General features: G+C 39.1%; 1 protein-coding gene and 1 long non-coding RNA gene across 6 annotated transcripts in view; one reads left to right on the top strand and one right to left on the bottom strand.

Annotated features, from left to right (window-relative positions):
* Positions 1 to 27,638, bottom strand: part of Klf12 (KLF transcription factor 12) — a 355,357-nt gene that overhangs the window by 37,186 nt on the left and 290,533 nt on the right. The gene's annotated exons all lie outside the window — the stretch shown is intronic.
* On the top strand, positions 6,074 to 26,801 carry LOC150056836 (uncharacterized). Its single transcript, XR_016537093.1, has 5 exons — positions 6,074 to 6,336; positions 13,877 to 13,942; positions 19,396 to 19,585; positions 24,664 to 25,022; positions 26,465 to 26,801. It is a non-coding gene; the product is annotated as an uncharacterized LOC150056836 (long non-coding RNA).

The raw sequence follows: 27,638 nt of genomic DNA, 5'->3' as shown, positions 1-27,638 counted from the left end.
TCGCTTTGTTATTTGATATATTTTATATTTGCTTAATTGGTTATTTGAAATTGGATAGGGAAGGGGGGAAATCAAGATGAATGGGGAGAGGGGGGAGGGAAATGGGGACCATGACATGAAAAAGGGTATCAATGTTTGTGAAGTAACGCACCTTCTATCTGGTGAATATAATGGAACACTTCTATTAATTACAATAAAAAGTATATGGAAAAAAAGAGTCCATTTCTGGGGCTTCGGAGAGAAACTCAAAGTGGAGGGAAGAGCAGAAGGGTAAAAGAAATCTCTGATCTGCCATCTTGGGCCTCTGTAGCACACATCATAGTTTAGTGGCCTGAAATATGTAAATTCTATACCAGATGAAGAATCTTGCTGATGCACCACTAGTTGTATATAGGAAAAAGTTCCTGAGATTTCATGCTATTTTTTCCTCCGTAAAACGTAATACCTAGCTATCATTTCCTTTCTGATGTCTTTACTCTCTTTTCCTTCCCCCTAAAGAATAAGGTCCTGGCTGGGTGTGGTGGCTCACACCTGTAATCCTAGCTACTCAGGAGGCTGAGATCTGAGGATCAAGGTTCAGGGCCAGCCCAGGCACAAAGGACGTGAGACTCTTATCTCCAACTAACCTCTAGAAAATGAGAAGTAGGGCTTGGCTCAAGGGTAGGACAGTAGCCTTGAGCTGAAAAGCTCAGGAACAGGGCCCAGGCTGAGTTCAAGCCACATGACCCACAAAAAAACAAACAAACAAAAACTCATTACTGATACTTCACTGGGTCCTAAGAATGAAACTTGCATGTGTGATGAGGTAGGAAATACCTGAAGTTCCTGCTTCACTCTGTGCTAATCCCAGTGATTAATTTCATTTAAATAATGTAGATGAGAAATTTAGGGTTCATGCAAGCCATTTGCTTAAGAACTTCTTACCTTAGCCCCCAAGACTGGGGCTGGAAGGCCAGGTCCTCAGTGGATAATTTGCTGACCAAATTACATCTCATGGTCTAGACCCCTCCTCCTCACTTCAGGTCTGTGTATTGTGAAGTTCTGCCTTAGAGAGTCTCTTGAGTGCTTCGATTACAGGTGTGTGCCACCACTCGGATTATCATGTGGCAACTATTTGCAAAAGTTCCAAGACTTAATGTTTAGTTTTTTCTAGGAATTTTCGAAGTTTTCCACAGCAGCTGCAACACTGCACACTCCTACAAGCCTAAGCAAGCGGTTTCCAGTGCATCAGGGTCTTTGCCAATACCCATTATATGGCTTTTACAAAGAAACAAAAGCTATCCTAATCATTGGGTAGTCTTCCCCATCTTCTCAGTTGAACAAGCCATGTTCTACAAAAACAACAGTGCCTTTCCATTTTATGTGGAACAGTGGTTTCCTACAAGGCTATGCATGAATGCTAGGACTCCATTCTGCACCCTCTTAACTTCCTCTGCTCCAGCCACAGAGGCTTTATAAAACTCTTTCTGAACTGTGGTTAATTCATTTTGACTCAGTGCTTCAGTCTTGCTATCCCTCTGCTTAGAACAATTTTTTTTTTTGCTGCCACCATCACCATCATCACCATCATCATCGTCATCATCATCATCAACATCATCAACATCATCAACATCATCACCACCACCACCACCACTATCACACTGCTTCTGCAACCACTTAACTCATGCCTCTGATCAAATGTCACTTCTTCAGGGAGACCACCTAATCTCAACAGATTTCCTGACACCCATTACCATCTATTCCTTTATTTTTCTCCAATCCTGTATTACTTCTAACAGGCTGTTGTGTATGAATGATAGTTCATTTGCCTCAGTACCATGACTTCTGTTAGTTACAAGATTGTATGTATATATAATATATAATTATTCTAATTATCGCATGAATGCATACCTATGGGTTTATAGAGACATAACAGTTTGGAATTTTTCAGATGAAGAAGTTCACTCTACTTATGTTTTTTTAATACCACAAGAGACAGGCAAATATTGATAGATAAATATAAAGCATATCTTTTGCTTCTTTTGAAGACAGCAGGGGTTTTGCTACCACCTCCTGATCACGTAAGAAGGTATCTACAGATAATCTGCATAGCAGTAAAATAAAGTTAATGAGATCTTACTAACACAAAAGTCTAACAAGGTTAATGATGTCCCATTAACAAAGAGAAACATTTGCTTCTACACAGAATGATGCTGGGAGCTTAATGTACACTACATCTGATTTTCAGGCAAGTCTGTAGAATAGTTGCATTTTCCAGACAAGAAACTAAGGTTTGGGTAGGACAACCTATCAAAGATCACACAGCAACAAGTAAGTGCCACATTGGGAATTCTGGCCAGGCACTGTCTGATTCTTAAAGCTTACTGTTTATCTCACCAGACCATTCTGTAAAGAAATCATGTTCAAAAATGACTCAAGAGGGCCGGGAGTTTGGCCCAGTGGTAGAGTGCTTGCCTAGCATGCACGAAGACCCGGGTTCGATTCCTCAGTACCACATGCATAGAAAAAAAGCCAGAAGTGGTGCTGAGGCTCAAGTGGTAGAGCTCTAGCCTTGAGAAAGTCCAAGGACAGTGCTCAGGCCCTGAGCCGAAGCCCAGGACTGGCAAAAAAAGAAAAAAAATGACTCAAGAGGTCACAGGGTGTGATACCCCATATTTTCTTCCTAAAGTTAGTAGTAGTATGACAAGGCTCATACATATTCCCATAATTTGAGACATCAGTCTATTGTATCAGTCTGTTACTGTCATGACAGTTGCAGAAATTATGAGGGGGGAACCACCCTCTCCTGGTAACTCAAGTGGCTAAGACGACAGCTTGGGGGAAGTGGGAAGTGGTTCTATCCACTGGGAAGTAAGATATAGAGATGTCGGGGGAGATGGTAATGTCATTCCAGGATGAAGATGAATGAAAGGAGTTGGTTAAAAATGGTTACTGAAAGCTGTCTACTGGAAATTCAGAATTCCTTTCTGGAAAAGTAGGAGATCTGCTGGTGCTTATCAAGCACTTCACAAATGACACCCAGCTCCGTGCCATGTGCTTTTTAAAAACGATCTCTTTAATTCTGATACTTTTGTTATCCTTTTGAACTGGAAATGTGAAACTAAGGGAGGCACTGGTTAAAAATCCATAGGCAATCTGGGAAAGGACTTTGAATGTTGAAAAACTACTTGTCTTTGTCCTGAATGCATGAATTCTTTTCCTACCGGTGTTCTTAACAGTGACTAGCAGTGCCACATAAACGTGGCTGTCAAACTATCAGGTCATATCATAAGCTAGCCCAAATATTATATTTGCCAATCTGGAATGCAATTAAGTCTACTAGCCTCCACTCTTTACAGAATGCTAACATTATAATCCATCTACCAAAATCCCTTTACTGTCCTTTGTAAATCTCAGTCTTCCATTCAAAGATACATCTGCTCAGCTTTTACAACAATAGAATGCAACTGATTTATAAGGGGAAGGAATCTGGGTATCAATAACTCATACCTGTAATTCTACCTACTCAAGAGGCTGAGATCTGAGGACTGAGGTTTGGAGACAACTCCAAGAGATTATTATCTCTAATTAACCAGCAAAATTGGAAAATGGAGCTGTAGCTCAAGTTGTAGAATACCAGCTTTTGGAAAAAGTATGAGAGGCCATGAATTCAAGCCCTAATACCAACACACACACACACACACACACACACACACACACACACACACACACAAAGTGGTTGTGGACTTTGAGAACTATTTTGCATACTAGTGACATTAATTAAGGTTATTATATCTAGAAATCTTGGATATCTATAAACTATAAACTATCCTTTCCAACTCAAGAAAGCTAATTATCAACACAATGAATATTTGATTCTCCCAGATGCCAACATAAACTCTAATACTTTAAGACTGTCTGATTTTGAGTCACTGAAATAATTCATGCCTAAAGAAATTCACTGTTAAATAATTCTATTATTTCTCCAAAGTTTATGTTGGGAGCCAGAGTGGAATCAAACTGTACTTTGATTTGCATCAGATAATTGCTTGATTGTCTTATTGTTTTTTGGCCTTCTCCTGTTCAATTGATCTGAGATTTACCATATGAATGTAACCCCCAACAGTTCCCTGATTAACCATCTGGATGTAACACCTGGCAGTGCCCTGGTCTGAAGGAGGGATATAAGCTTTGAGTTGAGAATAAATGAGGCGGCAGTTTTTGCCTGGGCTGCAGACCTACCGGACCTGATGTTTGTCTCTCTTCTATTTTTTCCAGTCCCTGCCCCCTATTTCAGGAACCCCAATTTGCTGCCGGTAGGCCCCGGCAAGTTTATATAGTATCAAGCAGTGCTGAAAATCATACTGTTGAGCAGGAACTTTACTAAGCCAAGCACTTGCTAAGTGTATGTAATAAGTAATATATGGATCATCTGATAATGTATATCGTAGCTCCCAAACAACAACAAAGATGTTCTATCAGATCAGCTGCTGCCATGAAGAACTTATGGGGTGTGTATTTGATCATGCTTAACATCATTAATATAGGTCAGGTTCATTCTGACAGCAGGTCAGACAGCAATATGAAGTATTGGCATTTATTAGGAAAGACCGTAACCATACCCCAGCCACTTCCCCTTTTTTTTGCTTTCATTGTTTTTCAGATAGCATCTCCCTTTTGTCCTCCTTTCATTTGGCTTGAACTGGGAGCCTCATATCAATCAATGCCTCTTGTGTAGCTGGGATCACAGGTGTATATTACTGCCACCATGAAAGCTGTGTGTATTGTAGCAGGAAAATTAAAGAACTTGTATGCTATCAATGAAAACTAAGCATCTTCTGTAGAAAAAGAAGCTTCTATCACAGTCTCTCAGAAAGTAACTAGACTGCTCAAATGCACCTTGGTATTAATATGACTATACAGCAATGAGATCAAAATACTTGACACTGGCAGGAATGAGGCATAACTTCAGAAATAACATGATATTTAACATTCATACACCCACGTTATTCAATATACATACATACTCTGTAACTGTCTTGGCACATATTTTGTGGAAAACAGACATGAAGACAAAGACTCAGACTTTATAAGTTGAGTAAATAAATGCGCAGAAACAACATTATTAAAGTGATACAAAAACCAAACGTGAATATTAGACAAAACATACACATTTGGAAAGAAGAGATGTAAAAGGTAGTGTACTGGGTTACTCTAAAAGGGCTGAATCAGTTGAAAAGTCATAAAGAAGAAGGCCACAGTAAACCTGGTCTTGATTCCTTTCAATCAATTCGTGTACATAATTATTTTATTTCTGTTTGGCCTGCTGCCTATTTATTAGGGGAAGAGGAAGAAGTCTGTGGTTAAACATCTGGTGCCACATTCAGATCACCTGGCCCCACCATCTAAATAGCCATGATGCCTCCCTTCTACTAGAGCCAATAAATAAACATATTTGTCTTCACTGGTTGTGATACATATCACCTTAAAGCAAGCACTGACGTCTGTGCCTGGTGTTATAGTCTTAATAAATGAGAAATTTGCAAATTTACAAATTTACCCCATGAGAAATTACAAAAGTTTCCAAGTATAATTCAGTTTTAAAGAATGAATGCCTGTCATACAGCTCATGTCAGATGTAGAAGTGAAGAAACCAACTCAGTTAGAAATTTTAAGGAGTTTTGTGTCTCTAATAAAGTTATTTTTTGTGGATCAAAGGTCAGAGAATGAAAATATTTTTTATTCACTACGGTTACCTGATACTCTAGTCTCTATAGCCCCTTGCAACACTCTAGACTATTAATAACTTGTAAATCATTCTGGTGTTTATAGATAGATGATGATAAATAATCAGAAAAAAATATATTAAAATAGTTTTCCACCAAGGAAAATTATTTGTAAATTTATCTGGAGTTAGCACATTCTTGGATTATCTTACGTCTAGAGAATTCTACATAAACAGGGCCTCAAGGGATGATTCAGAAGAAGCCATGCCATGCATATTTTAGTTTTATTAAATGAACTCGACTCTTGATTTATTGTTTCAAAGCAACTAGTTAAAGACTTTTCTCTGCCAAATATTCTTTCATCTCAAGAAGCAGGAATTGGAGAAAGCATTCCTGTAACACGCTCTGGGAGTCCTTGGGGATGTGTTGTGCACTCCAGTGTATGTCTAAGTCAGTGCCGAGCGGAGGGAAGAGAGCAGCAGGAATGTACGGGAGGAAGGATGCAGCAGCCTGTTCTGGCAGACAAGACAACACATGGATGAAAGAAGCACACCCAGGGCTCATGCGATTCACACCCCCGAAGACAGACCTCAGAACTCCAGGAGAGAAGCAACATAGAAAGCTCAAAGAAGTAAGGTTGTTTAAATATTTTCCTTTCCTTGTTAAACTTTACAGTATTTTGCATCCCTATTATACCTTTCCTTTAAATACCTTATGATGACTTTGTGTGTGCGTGTGTGTGTGTGTGTGTGTGCGCGCGCGCGCACGTGTGTGTGTGTGTGTGTGTGTGTGTGTGTGTGTGTGTGTGTGTGTAGACAGGTATTGGGGCTTGAACTCATTGCTTCACTCTTACTCCATCTGGGGCTCTAGCACACCTAAACCACACCTTCACTTCTGGCCTTCTGCTGGTTAACTGGAGATAAGGGTGTCACAGGTTTGTCTGCTAGGGCTGGCTTTGACCATGATCCTCAGATCTTAGGTTCCTGAGGAGCTAGGATGACAGATATAAGCTACCAACCAGCTCATGACTTTATCCATTTTTAAAGTTCCAATGCACCTCGACTATGCTCTTATGAAACAGAAGGAAGCTTGCCTACTTGCCTGAATCCTCGAGGAGAGAAACTCACATCTCAGTTGCAAAAATGTGTGAAAACAAAGGGTATGGAGAACTCCCATAAGCACTGCTGTGAGCCCAGGGTGTGATCCTTACACAGGGTCCCTGTCAGGGTTGGCCTCTGGACCTAGGAAGGTTACCCAGCAATGCTTCCAGACTTCCAACATTGTTGGGCTGGTGAAATATTTATAGCTGTGGTTTCAAAGCCATAGACTCTGAGGGAGCAGATCCATGCTTTCACATTACGAATAGGAAAGATGCTACAGTTCTCTGAATCTAACTGCTATGCTTTCATACCAGTAATGGCCTCTCTTATGTTCATCCCAACTGTTTAAACAGGTAAACTTCATGCACACAAGTACTCAAATACTCCTATCTCTCCTCTCCTCTCCCCTCCTCTCCTCTCCTCTCCTCTTCTTCTCTTCTCTTCTCTTCTCTCCTCTTCTCTTCTCTCTTACAGGTAGCAGAGTTTGGACTTAGAGCCTCACACTTTCTCAGCTTCCTTGCTCAGCTAGAATTTGAGCTATGCCACCAGTTCTGCTTTTTGCTGGTTGTTTTTGAAGCTATACTCTCATGGGCACTTTTGCCCCATGGGTCTTGAACCTTGATTTCTGAGCAGCTAGGATTACAAGCATGAGCCCCTCCCCTCAGCCTGCTCTGTTAAAATAATCCAGGTAAGATGAATCTATTGTTTTTATGAAATTGCAAGGAAGATCTCCTGGTGAGATAGGTCACATATCATTTCACATTTATTGTGGCTTTCTATGTGCCAAGCACAGCTAGCCCCAAGCTCTGGGGATGGGGCAAGGTATAAGGCAAAAGCTTTTTCTGCTTGTCTCAGCGACAAATACCATACATGCCTAGGGCATAAATACCTTGAACTAGAGGCTGAGAATGTGGTGAATTTCACGATCAACTTGCTAAGCATCTAAGGCTTTATAGTTGTTGGGCACAATCAACAAAATCAATTTAATAAAATATGGGCTATAAAGAAATATAAGCAGGAAAGAAGAAAAAGAACCAAGCCTGTGCTTATTTATATTTCAGATTCTTCTATTTGATTTGGGGAGCTTCCTTGAATATCTAAGGTATTCTGTGAAACATGCCTGATTTTTCTCTGGGAAAAGCAGAAAATTTTAAGAACTGAACCAAATCTCTGTAATTACTTGCCAGCTTTACTTCAGTTAACCCTGAACTCAAAAGATAAATATATAGGATTTTCATCATGACATAGAGCATGGCAAATAGCAGTCTGCCTCTCATTGAGCATTTTTTGGTATTCAAATCATAGTTGCTAACAATAGCTAACACTTACGTCACAATTTAATGTTTGCTAGACAGTATATTAAATATTTTACATGCATCATTTTTATTTTCCCATGACTCTAAGATGATGACATTATTGTCTCCATTTTACATATGTGAAAAAATTAAGCAGAAATAGAGTAAGAAACTTGTAAAGCAATGAGATATGCTAGCAGAAGGTTGGTATCATTAATCCTCCCAGAGCCCAAGATAGAGACAGAAGAGAAGATTCTTTCAAATGAAAGCTCAGTAATAGAGTTTTGGTATTTCTTGTGAGAATACATAGCAGCCAGGGCTGGAAGGATAATTCACTGGTAAGAGGTTGACAAAATGTATGAGTCCCTGAGTTCGACCTCTAGTGCTAGGGGTAAAGAAAAACCATTAGAGTCACAGTAATAAACTATGAGGACTTGATATGGCGTCGACTCCCACTGATCAAAAGAATGAATGCTCTTCACTCTTTCTTGTTTCATCCTCTCATTATGTCACGGAGAGCCACAGCTTGCATTCCCCTGGGCATAAAGAAAAATGTAAGCCTGTAGTCTCATTTCTCTGCTTTTCTTTTCTCTTAAGAAAATCTTGTATCTTTCCACTTTCAACATGTCCCTAGATAGACTGGGGATATGTTTATCTTATTTCCTATTTCTTCAATACTGGGCTGCACGGTAGTATTTCCAAATCTAGGTTAAAAGTATGAGCTAATTATGGCTGGGCACAGTGGTACATGTCATCTCAGTTGCCCAGAAAGCAGAGATAGGAGGATCGTGGTTCCAGGATAGCCTAGATAAAACAATGACCCATGTGTCAAAAATAAACAAGCTGGCAAGGTAGCTAGATTCACAATCTCAGTTATATGGGAGCACAGGCAGCAGAAGGATCTTTCTTCAAGTTCTAAGTAAAGGTATGAGACTGTAATTGAATCATCAACTTAAAGCAAAAAGGACTAGAAGGTGAGGCTCAAGTAGGAAGTGCTTACCTAGCAAGTGTGAGGCCTTGAATTCAAATTCCGGTACTATAAAGAGAAAGATGAACCTGGGAGCAGAGAGTTGGGTAGCATTTCTTTATCAATAACAGGCATAGCATGGGCTACCCAAGCTTACTCTTATTCTTACCGAATAATAGAGATTTAACATTATGTTTCTTGGGACTGAGTCTCTTCCTATGGGGAGACTTCAATTCTGTTGACTGTCAGTGCTAGCTAGCTTCTAGGAATAGAACACTGTTGGCAGACCTTGAATGCAGCACAGTTCCCACCTTAACACTCGCTGTATAACAAAATGTGTCTTAAAGAGAAAAAAAGAGAACTTAGAAGGAACATTCTCTCCTTCTATTCAAATTAGATGCAAATTTCTTTCTCACAGCTTCTAAGAAAGCAACCTGGATATTATATTACATGTGTCGATTTATGTGCATTTAATAGCATATGACAAATGCTGATTGAAGACACAAGGATTTAAAACTGTCACCATAGCTCGGAACCAATGCCTTCTTAATAATGACAATATTCTTAAAAGCTCTGTGTGTTCATGAGAAAACTGAACAATTCAGGTTCTAAGACAGTCATGGCTTCCAGGAAGTTGGGAAAAGCCACTCAACTAGACAGTACATTGAGAATGCTTTCGATCTCAAACAGAATTGTGTTTCCAGTATTCTAGAGGAATGGGTTCACCTGCCTGGTGAAATTTGGAGAAGAAGCTTCAAAAACTCGGTGTCTTTCATACTTACCTCCACTCCTCTTTATGTAATCTAAGCCTTCTGTCTAAATTTATTTTTTCATACTTCAAACAAACCCAAATGCCAAGATGTATGGCACCCTTGAACTGATGCATAATAAATTGAGCATAATCTTGTATTTTTTATTTTTTTCATTTTTTATTGTAATTAATAAAAGGGTTACATGATATTTGCCATATAGAAGGTGCATTAATTCACATACATTGATACCCTTTCACATGTCTCAGCATAATCTTTTAAATACTCCATTTACAGATAAGAATTCACAACCATCCCATTAAAAGATGGGCCAAAGATTTAAAGAGAGTCTTCTCTGAAGAAGAAACAAAAATGGCCAATACAGACATGAAGAAATGCTCAACATCTCTGGTCATAAAAGAAATGCAAATCAAAACAACTAAGATTCCAACTCATTCCAGTTAGAATGGCCAGGATCAAGAAAACTAATATCAAGAGATGCTGGAGGGGATATGGCCAGGAGGGATCACTACTACATTGTTGGTGGGAGTGGAAACTCATTCGACCACTATGGAAAGCACTATGGCAGTTCCTCAAAAGACTAAACATAGAGCTCCCCTATGACCCAGCAATTCCACTACTGGGCATTTACCCAATTGTCCAGAAAATAAGGACACACTAAATCCACTATCACAACAATGTTCATTGCATCACTATTTACCATAGCAAAGATATGGAACCAACCTAGATGTCCCTCAGTTGATGAGTGGATCAACAAGTTGTGGTATTTGTACACAATGGAATTCTATGCAGCTGTTAGAAAGAATGACATCGCCCCATTTGTTAGGAAATGAAAAGACTTAGAAAAAATCATATTAAGTGGAGTAAGCCAGACTCAAAGGAAGATAGGCTCAATGGTTTCCCTCATTTGTCATAATCAGTAGAAACCTTGGGCTCTCATAGCAGAGATTTGCAATAGAGCAAAACCTAGATACATAAGGCCATATAGTATGACGCTAAATGAAAGGATCTCTAGGATATAGAAACAAAAGCCATATAATGAATGGTTGTAGTCCTTAATGTACTATGTTATCTCTCATCTCTTTTGCTGTCCCTTGGTTATCTCATATTGTTACAGTATCTCACTTTGTTATCTGATATATTGGATATATTTGTACTTGGTTATTTGAAATTGGATAGGGAAGGGGGGAAAACAAGATGAGGGGTGGGAGTCGGAGAGAGGGAAATGGGGACCAAGACATGAGAAAGGGTATCAATGTCTGTGAATTAATGCACCTTCTATCTGGCAAATATAATGTAACCCTTCTATTATTTACAATAAAAATATATGAAAAAAAGAACATTGGGTGGCGTGGGTGGGCTTAGGCGAGCCGGGGTGGCATCTGAATGCCAACATCAAGATGCACCGGCAGTAGAGTGAAGAGGCTTAACAATTTGTTGTACATTTCAAAAGAAGTACCAGAGAATGCTGAATGTGAGTCAGGAAAATGAGAAAGTTTTTAAGCAACAAAGACAGTTAAGGACTGTGATTTCATTACTACAAAATGTACAAATATATTAACATATTGTATTCCATAAATCTATATGGCTGGGCGTGGTGGCTCACGCCTGTCATCCTAGCTACTCAGGAGGCTGAGAACTGAGGATGGAGGTTCAAAGCCAGCCAGAACACTAAAAAGTCTATGAGACTCTTAATCAGCAGAAAACCAGAAGTGGCGCTGTGGCTCATGGGGTAGGGCGGTAGCCTTGAGCTGAAGAGCTCAGGGTTAGCACCCAGGCCCAGAGTTCAAGTCTAATGACCAACTCCCTCCCTCCAACAAAAAAATCTGCATAATCATGTCAATTGAAAATAAAATCAATCAAACAACACAATTTAAGAAAATGGGAAAAGGTGAGTTTGGGCCCTACCATGGCACCTTGCTTGGGAGAAAAAAAAAATTTTAAAAAGATGAGCCAGGACCATTGCGCAGTGGCTTCCTTTTTTAAACCAAGAAACCATTGACTCTGTTTTGGGATCTTCATCGAGAACATGGGGATCAATAATAATGTGACTATCTCAAAGATTGGCTGTAAATTTCTCATGAGAAGATGAATAAAACAGGCTTTTCAAAAAAAGTGTGTACGAGTCTTCTATACAAGGAATCTTTGCAAAGCTGCTCTTATTAACCTCTCTGGTTAGAGACAGAAGTGGAGAGCAGGAAAGTGAGTCTGAGTGAAGGCTCCTCCAGAGCTGACTCCCATACAGATTCCTGTCTGACCCAGGAATGAGGGAGGGAGCATGAAGGTGAGTAAAGCAAGAAGGAGGAAAGAGAAAACAGCAGTAGAGGCCCAGGGCGATGGAGGCAGGCAGATTAGGCAATAAAAAGCATGCAAAGACAGAGGAAGCAACAGGTGCTGCCATGGACTAGCACAGCAAAATAATGCTCATCCTTCCCCCAGTGTGTATTAAAATATAGAAAAGTTCAACAATGATTGTCTGTCTGTCTGTCTGTCTGCCTGTCTGTCTGTCTGTCTACCTATATGTTGTTGAGCCACTTCCAGTTTTCTAGTGATTAATTGGAGATAAGAGTCTCGTAGACTTTAGTGCCTGGGCTGGATTTGAACCTCCATCCTCAGATCTCAGTCTCATAAGTAGCTAGGATTGCAAGCATGAGCCACCATGCCCAGCCTACACATTCATTACTAAAGAAGGCCAGCTGGGTTGATCTCTTACACAGTCTGGAGGTTCAGAAAAGAACTTGACATTTAGATATTGTGGTGATGATTGTGTAGGCTATGGGTTCATTGGAAGGTACAGAACCACCTGGTTTCATTCTCCTACATCCCCTAAACCAACATGAATACAATCAGTCACATTTCTGAGCACTGTAGCTATTGTATGTACTATAGCTATTATGAGACAACTATAGCCATTCTATGTTTAGTACAATAGGTAACTTATTCATTTCTTATGTACAAGTCCTGTGGTTCATGCAATGATATTCATTTTTTTCATCATCATAAATGATCACAGCATGGGGTTTTATTTGTATGTATAATCTTTGATCCTCAGAGGTGAGAGAGAATGCATAGAGCAAATGCATATTCAATGAGAGTGGTATGTTTCTGGTAGGATAGAAGTGGTGATCTTGCTGAGTAAAATCATGAAGTTGTAAAAGAGATCCTCGTGAATGAAGCATTGTCAGCTACTAGATGACAACTTTAGCTTTCCTGCTCTACTGTACAAAATCATGGGACATTGAAGTCAAATGGAATGAGAATTCACACAATGCTTTACCACAACTAATTGTAATTATACACATTTCTAAATAAATATTATTATTCTCCCCAACCGGTTCTAAAAATTTTATTTCTACATTGTGATATTTTATAAACATATCAATACCGGAGAATTACCGCATTTCCTCTACTAGGCCAAAGTATTTAGTATGAGAAGAAAAAGGCAGTGTCAAGATTTATCACTGCTCTAGGTACAAGTGACTTTTAGGATCTCAGGCATCCAAATCTATTAATAAGCATCAACTTGCAAAACCAAGGTGTCATTTCAGAATACTCTAAGCAAACATTTACCACGATTCTGGGTCCACTTAATGCTTTTTTTCCCTTCCTCATGGAGATGTGCAGAGTCTGGTTCTCAGTATTTATTGACCAAATCAATACTTATTTCCAGGTCAGCTAGAAAGCTTGAAAGTCAAGGGCATGCTCACAAGACAACAGAATGAGTAATTAGAACATGTGAGCAGGTGGTCAACCAATAAACGTTTGTATCATGTTTACCTTTCAAGGAAAGGATTATTCTGCTAAGTAAGGAGTGTTCATTATACACTCTGGGCAAAAGGCTGATGTCTTTATATATCTGACGGCTTTAAAATGGATTTTAACTTTTTCACAGTTTAGTGCCACTCAGCTGGTAAAGATGAAACCAACCCATGAAAACTGTACAAGCCCAAGCAGGAAAGCATATCATGTGTGCCCGTGGGTAAACAATGACAGAGCTGCATTAATTTAACCTTTTTCTGTTTTGTTTTCACACTCAAAGAAGCAACGGCAGGACAAAGACAATGGACATACATTCCTTTAAAATATGGATGAAATGAAAACAAAAGTAAGTAATTTCTACTCCAGAGTTCTATATTAAACAAGGAAACTCCCTAGGGCTATCCCATGATGAAATACTATACGTTAAGTTGATGAGGCATAGAAAACCATACCTTTTGTTAAGAGAGGACACGATCTCTGTAACAGATTGTAAATACACAGTTTGCTAACTTGTCTGTATAGGCTGAAATGGAAGACTGATTCATTATGAGTTGAAAGTAGAATCAGAACATTTCTGTTTAAAGAACTATCTTCTCACCAGGTGCTGGTGGCTCACACCTGTAATTCTAGCTCCTTGGAAAGCTACAATACAGGGAATAGCAATTAGAAGCAAGTCCAGGTAAAAAGTTTGAGAGACACATCTCAGTCATTAGCTAGAAGTCATCATCCCAGCTAGGAGAATATGCAAATGGATAGAACCTTAGAGAACATAAACATTTATAAAAGATAGATGAAAAACAACAAGAGTGAATGAGAAGGATGTACAGAAATGTCCATAGCCACCTATTTATATCACATGGGGCAATGATAGCTTTATTACATATATTCAGTGGTACAACAGAAACTCACCTTATCTCCCTCTAGAATAGCTATCAACATTTACTGAGTTTGATAAACACTTCCTGGAGAGCTTAATATGTTATACAGCAGCACACTGAATCCTTCAAACAACCACAAGACAAGTATTATTATCAGTGAGCTCCCTTTCCTAGCATCAAGGCATCAATAGCTTGTCTAGGGTAGCAGAGTTAATACACAGTAACTGAAATAAAAAAAATAAAATAAAAGATAAGTGAAATGATCCCTTAATCCCTACTCTGTTCTGCTTTTTCTGTTTTAAATATTCAGATACCATCTTTCAGGACATCTCATAGAATAGTTATGAGAAATAAATGAAATGATGTATATGAAACTGTGTGAAACTCTAAATTATTGAAGAGGGTAAAATATCCTTGAGAAGTGGTTCTAACAAGGTACACTGTGCATTTCCAATCACATTGGACTTCACTGCTTCCCTTCAGAGAGAAGTGATGAAAACCAAGAGTTTGTGGAGAATCACTTTGGAGATTTACCTCTACCACCAGAGGATGAATTATTCACTAGCTACATAAGCAGGCATGCCTAGGAACACATTACTGATTCCAAGGCCCATGCTAACCTCATATCAGCTTCCTCTGTCATAGAGAAGACTAACTCAGGCACATATGATGGCTTGATGACTGGTTTTGAGGGAGCTCATAATTAAGAGGTGACATTTTAAAAATATAATGTGATTATGCCCTGTCCAGACCTTTAACCTGAATTAACATGACAGTCTATATCCCCTAAAAAATTCAGAGAGAAGCTCTGTCCTTCATCAGGATAGTATTTGAAGACAGGAGTCTTTGAGAAGTAAATAGATTTAAGAGGACAGGGGATCTTTGTTGAAATTGTGAGTTATAAATTCCCATTGTTTAAGGCATCTAGTCTATGGCCATGGGAGCTCCGAGGAACACATTTAATTCTTATTTGTTTGTTTGTTTGGAGGTAAGTTTTGCTATGTAGCCCTGGTTAGACTCCAACTTGGTCACTAGCCCTAGCTAGCTATAAACTCATCATCTTCATACTTCAGCCTCAAGAGTGATTGGATTACAGGCCCGTGAGCTCTGGGAATGAGAATTTTGTTATTGGTGTAATTTTACCACAGAAGAAACAGTAATGAGAAGTCTGGTGACTTGCTTAGGGTTGAAATTCAAAAGGAAATCAAGTCTTGAATCAGGATCCTTGATTCTAAAATCTATTCTTCTTTGAGTTGCTTGGATTGAAAAAAACATGTTCACTTTCTACAGGGTTGGGTATGCTCTGGGTTAATGGGCCAAGTGTATGCTACCATTTTGGATTCATACCAGTATGGAATGATACTTTGAACAGTGTCATTAAAGATTTAGTACATATTGTGTCACTTGACAGAATCAAGAGGAAACACTGGTATTTACTCTTTGAATATGCAAAAAAAATCATAGGCCTTCACCTGACTGAACTCTGGACTCTGCCTTTAAATCTGATTTCCAAGCTCAGTTTCCACAGTTGTGATGTATGGGTGCCATTTAGAAAGTACCACAATACAAAATACACAGTTGATCTTTGAATCCATTTCTAGCAGAAACAAAAAGCTACTGGATTAGGACACTTGAAAGACAAAGAATTAAAAAAAAATAGTCACACACAGCTCATCCAGGAGGCCATCCTCTTTCTACTGGACTAATTATGAGGAAATATAATAATGGAGTAAGGTAATATTAATCAAGTTCTTTTCACTCAGCCATGAAGAATGGTTAGGCAGAAAAAAAGCAAAGAGACTGTGTTAATGTAAGCCAGATAATTGAATTTAGGATCAAGCGGATCAGAGAGAAGGCCATAAAAAATCAGGTGGACGTAAGAACTGAATTCCTAATCCTTTAAATTCTATACTGTTAATGGAGAAGAAAGAAGAAAAACAAGAAGAAAAAGAGAAATTTAAAGGTGTGTATGTGTGTTTTTAACATTAGTGAAGAAGTAATTTTGAATGTCTTTTGGAGCATCTCACCTTTCATGGCTGACAGAACTGCATTACATAATCTGTACCCATCTCTTCTCATATCATCCCTCTGAACTCATTCGGCAAGAGCAGGCCTGAGGGACTGTGAGTTCCAGATCACATAATTTGAGACCTCATAATTTGAGACGTGTCTCAATCTCAGTTTCAGAGATTCAGGATGGTGTTATATGACGCATAACAATTATAAACAAAGAAAGGGTAACCAATATTGAAAGGTTTCTAACATTGCCTTCTGAACTGGAATACCATCCTTAAAATATTAAATAAGGAACTGGAAATGGCCATCACAAAACATGTAAGTTCTAATCTGAGTTCTAATTTGCTGTGCAAACTTGAACAAGTCCTTCAGAGAAGAAAACATCTAAGTGGAGTTATCCACTGTTGGTTTCCTTGGTAACCAAGGTGTTTTGGATAATGTAACAAGGCTGGAATTTAGGCTCCACAGAAGATGGGAAATGGGATACAAAGTGCCATGTGACACAAAGGGCCTCGTATGATGTGCTATGTGCTCGGAGACTCCCAGCTGATGGCATGTCACAGTAGACTTTCAAGAACAGGAGCAATCTTACCTCACTCCTAGAAAGACCACTGTAGACATGGCGATGACTGTACTTGAGGGAGAAGGAAGAATCTGAATAGAAAGAGCCAGGCTAGAGCTTATAATACTTCAGACAAGAGATGATGAGGGGAAAAGAAGAGCCAATATTGGAAAGAAAATTTTAGAAGACCAAGGATCAAATAGATGTCGTTTTGATGGAATGGAGTTACTGAGGTTTCTAGCTTGGTCAAAAATGGCAAATTAGGGGGAAAAATTGAGCTTGGTGATATGAATAAATCAATGACCCTTTGTTCTCATGGAATCTAAACACTTACCCTGTAGGTTAAAATTAAATACAGGCACTACTCAGAAAGCTGAGATCTGAGGATTGTGATTCAAAGCCAGCCTGGGCACTAAATACCATGAGACTCTTATCCCCAATTAACCACAAGAAAACCAGAAGTGGTGCTATGGCTCAAGGGGTAGGGCGGGAGATTTCAGCTGAAGATCTCAGGGACAGTGCCCAGAGTTAAAGCCCCCATGACCACACACATACACACACACACACACACACACACACACACACACACACACACACACACACGTTAAATACAGGCTAATATATATATATATATATATATATATATATATATTGCAAGTAAATGTCTGGTAGGCAGAGAAAGGATTCCATTAATGTAATCCATGACACAGAAGGTTTCAAAAAAAATAAGCAACATATTTATTGTTAGTGTTGTTAGCATCTTCTGATATTTTCTGATGTCTTTTGGCTCGTAAAGCCCTCATCATAATCATCAACCATATTCAATGACTCTGGAACAGGGGAGGAGAGAATGGGAGCTGAGTGAACTCACACATTCCCATTTTTTATGCCCAGTGTGTTTGGCTGTAGTGCTGTGAAGCACTGTCACAGAAAACAGTGAGAATGAACAGTGCTCCTGAGAGGTTGTACAATTTGGTGGTCATGAAAAGAGAGAACCATCAGCCAAATGGGGCAGTGTACACTTTTTGGCTGTCTGAAGGTCTTTATTAGGAAGGATTTTCTACTAAAAAAGTCTTTTTTTGGGGGGGGGGCGGTTACTGAGGCTTGAACTCAGGGCCACAGCAGTCTTCCTTAACTTTTTCACACAAGGCTAGTTCTCTAATCACTTGAATCACTGCTATTTTTAGGAATCTCATAGACTTTCCTGCGTGGGCTGGCTTCAAACCAGGGTCCTCAGATTTCAGCTTCCGGAGTATTAAAGGTGTTGAGCTACCAATACCTAATAGGAAAAGAACTGTCCTGATAATCTTTTTAAAAGTTGATGCTATGTATAAACAACCCAAATACCCACGATAACAATGGAACAAACTATATTATTCTGTAGGTTGGTACTACATTAAGGTGCAAATGTAGCTTTACTCGGGCAAGGCTAGGCATTTGCCTCCTATTCATGATCCAGGACTCTCAGCTCACACTGAATGCATTCTCCTGCTACTGCCCTGTTCCTAGGAGAAAGGGAAAGAACATAAGCCACACAACCTGATTAGCAGCAGGTACTTCTGACAAAAGGCTTGAAAAAGTGAGGAAGGAGGTTGAAGAAGGTGTGCTCTATCATCTTCTAAACAGCTGCCATGATATTGTACAGGGCAGAGATTTCCAATGATTTAAGATAACAAGGCTATCAAAACTGCTATAGGCATATGCACTTAGAGTCACCAAAACCTCAGGGTCAATTTCCTAGGTATTCACAGCAGACATTCAACAGTACCATCTTTGCCCTCCAGGTGGCAGCAACTTTCTTCTGTTCTTTATAAGGTTGCCTTTGGCCTTTGTTCCCTTACTTCCAATCTAATTCCACACTTCCTTGTCTTTGACAAATAAATATTTCACTGCCTGTGCAGTTTGGAGAAGATTGCTGTAAGTCACTTCCACCATAAGAAATTCATTCTTGGTAAAGCTACAGGGTTCTTCAAAGAGCACACAATAATTTAATAGGTTTAAAGTGAAATAACAGTAAGGTGTTTTCTTTCCTTTCTCCATTCCTACAAACTGTAAATGCTCTGCAAATGCTATGGAACAGCAATGTTTCTTTAAGGACTTCTAAAAGAAATAAAAAAAAAAAAACAATGAGTAGAGCAATGAGAAAATATTTGGAATTGGAGAGATTTCTATTATAAGAGTACTCAATCCTATGAGTGATCTAAATCAATGCTTTTCTACAGGATGACACTTGATGTACTTACTTGGAAGGGTGCGCCACATAGATTAAGATCGAGATGAAGAATTGATGGTCACACAAGAATGACAGTGCCATTACCTTTCTGGTTTATTTGGATTTCACAGAAACGGAAGGAAACTGGCTTCATTTCTGTGTAGAGGAACTATGAGCCCCCGTGGAATCCATATTTACCTATTGTGTAGAACATATCCAGGCTCCGGACTGGAAATTGTCAAGAGTGAAGAAAGGCTTGAGAGAGCAAATTACAGCCTCATTTGATTGCAATAAAAGCGGAGAATGTCAGTGACTCACCTGGTAAGTACTAAAGAAATTTCTTTTATGTAAAGTTGTGTCTGAGTGCTAATATCTATTAACTTTCTTTAAAGAGATATAATTCAAAGTCAGATTCTGTAGAAATGAAGTTTCCAAGTAATTAGGATCAAATGTTCTTAAAGTTTCAAGGTAGAAGTGTTTAAGGCTATTTCAATTAAACATCTTATGCTCTGGGGCAATTCAATAATGAAGACTAAGACTTGACAGCCATCAATTTTAGGTTTTTATTCTTGTCTGTGTTTTTTTGTTGTTGTTTTTTCTTTAGCAGTCCACAGTTTGAATTCAGGGTCTTGATCTTGTTAGTCAAGTGCTTTACCACTCGAACCATGTCCCTTAAACTTTTGTGTTTAATTTTTCAGATCGAATCTCTAGCTTTGTTGTGTGTGTGTGTAAAAGTGAGAGAGAGAGAGAGAGAGAGAGAGAGAGAGAGAGAGAGAGAGAGAGAGAGAGAGAGAGAGAGAGAGAGAGAGATGGGGGGGGGGGGGGGGGAGAGGGGAGAGAGAGGAGAGACCAGAATGCTAACCTGTTTGTTGAGAAGAGTTTTACCAACTCTGTGCCCATGATCCTGTTGACTTTTAACCATGGCCTTCTCAAATGATATTTTAGTTAGGAATATTAGAATATCTATATCATTCAAGAGGTAAGAAATTAGGGCTTCCAAGGGAAAATTTAAAAGTTCCTAACTCTGTGAAAATTACTTTTCTCAGTAACACTTTCTAGTTTATTCCACAGAAGAGAAATTATGGAGTGCAGTCTGTTCCATCCTTGTCTGAAACTAACCCCACTTTCTCCTTTGGGAACTTCCTCTTCATGTGGCCTCAAGACTTTTTTTTTTTTGCCAGTCCTAGGCTTGGGTTCAGGACTTGAGCACTGTCCCTGGATTTTCTCAAGGTTAGGGCTCTACCACTTGAGCCACAGCTCAAGTGTAGCTTTTTGCTACATATGTGGTACCAAGGAATCGAACCTGGGTCTTCGTGCATGCTAGGCAAGCACTCTACCACTAGGCCAAACTCCCTCAAGAGTATTTTTGAGATAATCAAATGTCCTTCGTCTCCTGGACAAGCACAACCCAGGCTGGGACCCATTTCTCTGCTTGTATTCTGGATTCCAATGCAAAAGTTGAACAATATACTCTGGGCCTGTGCCAGCTCATTAAATCCTGCCTCTATATCTTGGGTCCTGGCCTAGTTCTAGTTATCTGCAATTCCTGTTCAGCTCCTTTTCCTTTGACTGCATAACCTCCCATGATCCTGAAAGATTATCTTTGTTTAAGCTAGCTGGGTCCATTCGCTCCCTTCACTTTCAGCAAAAGAACTCCATCCAATAATGACTAAAATTAATGAAAATTCAGAGAGATGGTGACTCTAAGTGAAGGACAGATTCCAGCAGGATCAGAGGCTTCCTAGCTCTGACCAACATTGGTATGATTCTTGAATACATTTTTTAAATTTTTTAAAATACTATCTTTTGGTTGTACAAAGCAACTATCATTCAACAAAAGCTGTTTATGTCTACAAGTAATCTTGATCAGTGTCACCCCTTCACCATCTTACTTACCCATACCCTAACCTCCTTCTCTTTTAAATTTTTGTGCCAGTACTGGGGTTTCAACTCCAAGCTAGGATACTCCTTCCTTAGCCTTTTTCTCAAGGTTAGTGCTCTATTGCTTGAGCTATAACTGGTTAACTGGAGATACAGAATCTCATAGACTTTCTTGCCCGAAATGGCTTCACACTGTGATCCTCAGATCGTAATCCAGAGTAGCCAGGATTACAAGCATGAGCCACCAGCAATGTCCAGCTATACCTACTTTTAACAGAAAAGTATCTCAGAAATGGTGACCCTTATTCTTGTATAATTAAGAAAATAATTATGAAAAAAGACCCCACCACATAAAAAGCTATACTAGAAACAAAACCATCTGAGACCAACAGGGAGATAAACCACTTTCATCGTGGCCACTTCTTGCTGAAATGCTGGGTGATCTGAGAATTAAGAAAACTAGCCTGGATGTTTTCCATAAGGGCAACCTGGAAGATGGAACTCAAGTTTAAGGTCTACATAATTATCATCAAGTTAAATCTGGGAAATGTTCAAAGTCATTAAGCAATTCAGTAGTTGACATGGCCCAGGAACATAAAAATAAGGTGGGAATTTGAAAGACTTAAGATGAAACTTTACCCATGGGCATTTTCTAGAGAACAGAAAGAATAGCTTTGGTAATGAAATCCACTACAGTCTAGTTCGTTTCCCATTCTGTCATCAAATCCCAAAGCAACCTTTTGCTTATTTGCCAAAACTTATGGGTTAAAAAAAAAAAAGTCATGGGCCAGGAGTTTGGCCTAGTGCTAGAGTGCTTGCCTAGCATGCACGAAGACCCAGGTTCGATTCCTTGGTACCACATACTTAGAAAAAGCCAGAAGTGGTGCTGAGGCTCAAGTGGTAGAGTTCTTGAGAAAAATACAAGGACAGTCCTCAGGCCCTGAGCTCAAACCCAGGATTGGCAAAGAAAAAAAAAAAAAAGTCCATCACCAGTGCCACCTATGAATGCTGAGTATTCAAGGATTCATGATGAACATTCTGGCACGGCATTTTGGGGCCTGTCACTTATCTGTGGGTAAAACATTGTCTTTAGCAAGCTTTTCCTGATTCTCCTGCCAGTCTGGCACATCTATCAGAAGGGTGGTGTGCAGGGGAGGGAGGGGGTGCGAGGGGTGGGGGGTGTTCCTCAGGCAAAAGCCTTTTGCTTAACTCAAGACAATTAAACATTCCCCTTACTGGTCAGTGTTGCTCCTGCCTCCCCTCTTCTCTTGCCCCTCCCCCACCCCACTAGTAGGCAAGTGATACATGGCAGAAATGCTACTGTGTAGGTGAGTGGAGACTTGGCTTCCTGCCCAGCACTGATTGACATGTTACATTTGTGTCTTGTGGCCTCCATTCCCAGGAAGGAACTTGGCTTGAACCTGTGATGTTGACATTTCCCTCACAGATCTGAAAGTAGTGATTTGGAAAAAGTCTTAAAGGACTGCTTTTATTCTCATGTTCTCAGATGCTTCCAGTATTCAGGACTATAGCAAGGCTCTGGTGCCTTCGTCTAGAGGATAAAGCAAGAAAGAATGGGGGAAAATGGACAAAAAAGAATCTTCTAATTTTTATGGAACAAGTAAGTCCAAGCTAAATCAGAGACCTTATAATGTTTTCAACTGCATGCATATAAATATTTAAGTTCTCTGTAGCACCATTTCCAACATGAAACCATTAAAGTGTGAAAAAGACACTTTCTGCCCTTCACAAAAATTTGTGGCTTTTATACATCCAAATGTTGATTTATATCAAGACTCTAACTACAACTTCTTCTGGCATGAGTATATGGCTACATAAAATCTTGGGTATGTTTTTAAGAAATAAACCATAACTGAGATGTAACTGACACTGGCTAGAGAAAATTAACTTCTGTTTTACAGATGATCATTCCTATTAATAGGCAGAAATGTCAGCATAAAAATAGCCAAAAGTGATATCCAGAATCTCAGCTATTACTGTTTTGAGGCTATTCCACCAATCACCACTCACAATGAATGATACTCAATTCCTCTAACCCTTTTGGGTTTGTACAGCAGGGTACAAGAAGAGGAGAAGTGAGAAGCTTACGATGCAAATAGGTATCTGCTTGTCTTTGAGCCACGTGCTTGGATCCTAGACATATGTGGAACCTTAAATCAGGGCCCTACTGATTCAGTTACCCACAGGCTCTTTAGTTTTTATCTTGCTTTTGACTCAAGGTCTGGCCCAGCCATGCCAAATATTGACTTTGGAACTCAAGAGCCTCCTAAGCAGCCGTGATTACAGGTATATACTACTTCACCTGGCTGAACAGGACTATTTTCTTTTTCTTTTTGGCCAGTCCCAGGGTGTGATCTCAGGGCCTAAGCGCTGTCCTTGGGCTTTCTCAAGGCTAGAGCTCTACCACATGAGCCATGTGTATGTGGTACCGAGGAATTGAACCCGGGTCTTCATGCATGCTAGGCAAGCACTCTACCCACTAGGCTAAACGCTGGGCCTATGAACAGGAGCATTTTCAATCACCTTGATCAGCACCACTAAATCAGGAAGATGGTACTAGAGGAATCTATACAAAGAGTATCACTAACTTCTCATTGGTTTGTCCCACATATTTATCTTCTTAGTTGTCTGCCCATAGAAACTCAACATTCTTTTCTCTGTTTCTCATCACTTCTTTAAAAAATCTTGTTCTTTTGGTTTAATGCTGCATAAGCCTAAGTCCTAACCTCAGTCCAAGTGGCTTTTCTTGTGTTCATCTATATGCCTTCATTTTCTTTTCCAGTTCTATTGTCTTTTGTCTAACTAACAAGGGTCTAGCCAATGTGCCTAAAATGAGCGGTAGAAAAAGAATTTTCCCCTTCTTTTACAAGAGTTATTGCATCAAGGAAGGTGTGGTGACCCCCACACAAGGCCCATGGTAAAAGAAGGAAGAAAGGGTAGATGCATGACACAGATCTGAGATGCACTCCTCAAATCAAAATCAGCCAATTCATTTTCTACAGTATATTGAACCTGAGGGAGATATTTGGAGAGACCGTGTTTATGTTTGCAATCACCACTATGTGTGGTTAATTTCATGTTAAACACCGAGTTACATGACTGAGCTGACTTCATTTGTTTGTTTTGATGCTGTTTACTGAGGCCTGAATTCAGAGCCTGGTTGCTGTCCTGTAGCTTTTTTTCACTCAAAGGCTAGTTGCTCTACCCCTAGAACTACATTCTACTTCTGGTTTGATGGTTGTTAATTGGAGGGAAGCATCTTAAGGATTTTTTTCTGCCTCAGCTGGTTTTTAAATAACACTTTTCAAGTCCCAGCCCTCTTGAGTATCTAGGAGTACAGGATGGAGCACTGGTGCCTGGCCTGGATGCTGGGCTGCTTAGACACCCAGCCAGGAGTTCTTATTGGTTAGCACAGTAGCTCACGCTCATTTCTGACACTCAGTCCTTTTAGCACTAGTATTTTCTCGTGTTAACACATTTTCTGTTGGTTTTGGCAGATTTTGTTTGCCCTGAACAGACGTTCTTGTCCACACATTTCTTCAGCTCCAAAGGAAACGTTGTCACACAAAAGAGGCCAACGGAAGTCATCTCTTTTATCAACAGAAGACAAAAGAAAAATACTACTGAAGTTTATTTTTTAAACTCACTTTTCTACAATAATAAACAGTGGCTTGATAGCTGTCGAGTAATGCCAGTGTTTTCCAGAACCTACCCAAATGTCGTGTCTTGCCGAGACACAACTTCCTAGCAGAAATTCAAGCTTTTCCATTTTTTTTTCCTGGGTTGCAACTGCTTACTTGATAAACTGATTATAGTATTTGCTAATCCAGCTTCCACAACTCATTGTTCCTAACTGGTAAGTATAGTAGATGTAATTCAAGCCAGAGTTAAGCTAGTGATGAGCTCAACAGCTAATTTTATAAGTTATCCCTAACTCCCATGATCAGGAAATCAACTGTCTCTTTTCCTTCCTTGCTATTGGTAGATGAGTCTTTAAACTTACTGAAATTTTCAGAGGTAATATTTCACAAAGAACGATCAAGTATTTATCATTTCACTAGAAGGGGATGCTAGGTGATTCATAGGGTTTCTTTGCAGCCAGGTGGGTGATTTACTTGCGTATACAAGAGTCAAAGTATTTATCTGAGGAAGATTCAAGATAGGGTATATCATAGAAATTTTAGCTAACTTTCCACCAGATAAGTTGTTTATGTACTAAATATATGTGCATTCCAGCTAGAATCAATTTAGAAATATCTCCATCTCTCCATGTCCAATGTCCAGCTCAACTCACTGCTTTCCCTATTAATTTTAGGTCTTTATAAAAAAAAATTCTGCTCTGGAAGAGATTTTCTTTATTTTTCCTGTAGTCACAGTTAAATGCTGAGCTACACACCTAATCTCTGGAATGAATTTTCAATTCTTTTCCTCTTCTTATTTCTCTCTTCATTATAACTCTCAATTGAATTAGCCTTAAGTATAGTCAATAACTTTTCCCTCTGAATGTTACACCTATAAAGATACTTCTTTACAATATTATCCACATGTATTATTCTATTAATATCACATAATTTGTACATGTATGTATGATATTGATGTAACACATCCAGGGAGAAGCTATCTCTCTGTCTCTTTTTCTCTGTCTAGCTTTTTCTCTCTTCTAGCTTACAACTCTCTCTCTCTCTCTCTCTCTCTCTCTCTCTCTCTCTCTCTCTCTCTCTCTCTCTCTCTCTCTCTCTCCTCTGTGTGTGTGTGTGTGTGTGTGTGTGTGTCTGTCTCTCTCTCCTACAAAACAGCACCTTAAAATCATGTTTATTTATTTTTCTAATCTAGTGTCTAGTACTGTAAATAAATGTTGTTAAATGAATGAAAGTTGTTCTCAAAGCTAATAGTAAAAACCCTTTTGTTTCTTGAGGATTACTTCTCTGGGGATAAAAGTAGTCTAACCTTACTAACCAAAGACATTCTATGTATGAATTATGCAGAAACAAGTTATCATTATTCTAGTGAGTCCAGAAAGAAAAGGAAAAGAAGAGGAAACCTGTTGTTTACTCAGTGCTTCACATTAAGCCATTGAGAACAATGTGGCAGAAGCTGGATCTCAGGACTGACAATTTTGTTCTCTGTCGGTGGTGTTGTGTTGCTCATTTGATCAGCTAGCATGCTCTATTATGTAATGAAGCTCTTTAGTACAATATGCCCTGAACTGAGAAGGAATATAAATGCCATGTACTCCAAAAGTCACTTGATGATTCTCTTCTTTCCATGTAATAACTATGAGCATTATTTTTTCTTCAGCTATCCAGGTCTGACTGGACAATGCATTGGCTATTGGAGAGACCAAGAAGAAAGGATGCCTGGCTTTTAGGCATTGTGTAATCTATGGCCCAATCCTCTGGGTTGTAATTCTTCCTCCATGGAAAAAAAAAAAAGCATAATATTTAACAACATCACCAAGCTATTGTGCAGGTTAATTAGATTTAATGGAGAACAAGAGGAGAGCTGATTATGTACTATTCAAATTCAAAGTGTCATTATTTTGTGTGTAAAAATAATCATGATTTAGGTATAAATTAATTTGGAAACTCAATCTCCCATACTTTTTTTTAAAGCAATAGTTTCTAATAAAAATCTTATTCTAGGCAAAATCGAGGGACATAAAATGTGAGATTGTGTGAATTCCCATTCATTTTTTAATTAACAAAACACAGTTAATTTCTTTCTTTTTGCTTCTTTTAAGGAAACATTAAGTGTTAAAAGGTTTACTCTGTGAAAAGAGTAATATAAATAAACATTTGTTTCCTAAGAAGCATCTGTAAAACACGAAGTTTGTTGCCTTAATGAAGTTTCATAGCTGCAATAACTTTTGAGGTTACTTCTGGTTAAGTTCCATTTGTTTTTTTTTTTGCCAGACCTGTGGCTTGAACTCAGGCTTGAATGCTGTCCTTGGGCTTTCTCAAAGCTAGGGCTCTACCACTTGAGCCACAGCATCACTTCCTGCTTTTTTCTATGTATGTGATACTGAGGAATTGAACCCTGGTCTTCTTGCATGCTAGGCAAGCACTCTACAATCAGCCAAACTCCCAGCCCCTCCATTTGCATTTTTAAGAACTAAACAAGAGGTTTATCTTTGTTATTGTTCTAAATGTACCATGTGATGTTATTTATCTTCTCTTTTTTCTCCCTTATGGTTTATCTCATGTTGTTACTGTATTTGACTTTGTTGCCTGGTATACTATATATACATTTATTTATTTGAAATAGTGAAGGAAAGGAGAAAAATAAGATGATTGGGAGGGGTGGGGGTAGGGAAAGGGGGACAAAAACATGAGCTGGGGTATCAACCTTCGAGAAATAATGCACGCCCTACCCGATGAATGTAACTGCAATCCCTCTATACATTACCACCAACAATAAAATACAATAAAAGAAAAGAAAAAAAAAGAACTAGTTAAAGAAGATCTTAATGTTC

This window comes from Megascapheus bottae, chromosome 11 (assembly GCF_031878675.1).
Source record: "Megascapheus bottae isolate mThoBot1 chromosome 11, mThoBot2.hap1, whole genome shotgun sequence".
NCBI lineage: Eukaryota > Metazoa > Chordata > Mammalia > Rodentia > Geomyidae > Megascapheus > Megascapheus bottae.
The sequence above is the reverse complement of the archived record's forward strand: the minus strand, read 5'-3'. Positions and strand labels throughout refer to the sequence as shown.